Genomic DNA, 752 nt, shown 5'->3' on the forward strand with positions numbered 1-752 from the left:
TATTTTTTAAATAGTAATGAGACATTATCTTTCACCCTAAAGTTTGACTAAAATTTAAGACTGATGAAATAAAATGCTTGTGAGAATGTAAGGCATTCACACACATTAATGTGAGAGACTCTGAATTGGGATGGCATTTTGGGATCAGAAGTTCAGCAATATGTGTAAAAATTTTTAATCTGCACACTATACCCTCTTTAATCAAGTTTGCATTTTGCTATGTGTTTCTGATGAGAAAGCATGCACATTTGCCCGAGATTTCATGTTCGAAGATGTTGATTTCAGTCTTATTAATCATAGCAACAAATGGGAAACAATTTATATGTCCATTAGGAGGAGACTGTTTAATTATTGTATAAACAGAAGTAAGATAATTTTTACTTGTTCATTTTTGAGGCAGGCAGATTGGAACATAATGATTGGAGTTCCCATGATATTTGATTAACATCTCTGTGTAAGCAAGACTTGCCACACCTTGATTGTTCCTATCTCATTCTTCCTGACGATCTCTCCTTCAAATGGCCAATAGGTACATAAAGACACTCAGTATCACTGACCATTGGGGAAATGCAAGTCAAAACCACAATGAGTCATCACTTCACACCAGTTAGGATAGTTATTATAAAAAACAAAAATAATTAAATATCAGTGAAAATGTTGAAAAATTGAATACCTGTACACTGTTGGTGAGAATGCAAAATGATTCAGTTGCTGTAGGAAACAGTATGGAAATTCATCAAAAAAATTAAAAA

At 32.8% G+C, this 752-nt stretch overlaps 1 non-coding gene across 1 annotated transcript; it reads left to right on the forward strand.

Annotated features, from left to right (window-relative positions):
* Positions 1–356: 356 nt before the first annotated feature.
* On the forward strand, positions 357–494 carry LOC136317997 (U8 small nucleolar RNA). The gene has a single exon (XR_010727978.1). It is a non-coding gene; the product is annotated as a U8 small nucleolar RNA (small nucleolar RNA).
* The last annotated feature ends 258 nt before the right edge of the window (positions 495–752 follow it).

Source organism: Saccopteryx bilineata, chromosome X (assembly GCF_036850765.1).
Source record: "Saccopteryx bilineata isolate mSacBil1 chromosome X, mSacBil1_pri_phased_curated, whole genome shotgun sequence".
In the NCBI taxonomy this organism is placed as follows: domain Eukaryota; kingdom Metazoa; phylum Chordata; class Mammalia; order Chiroptera; family Emballonuridae; genus Saccopteryx; species Saccopteryx bilineata.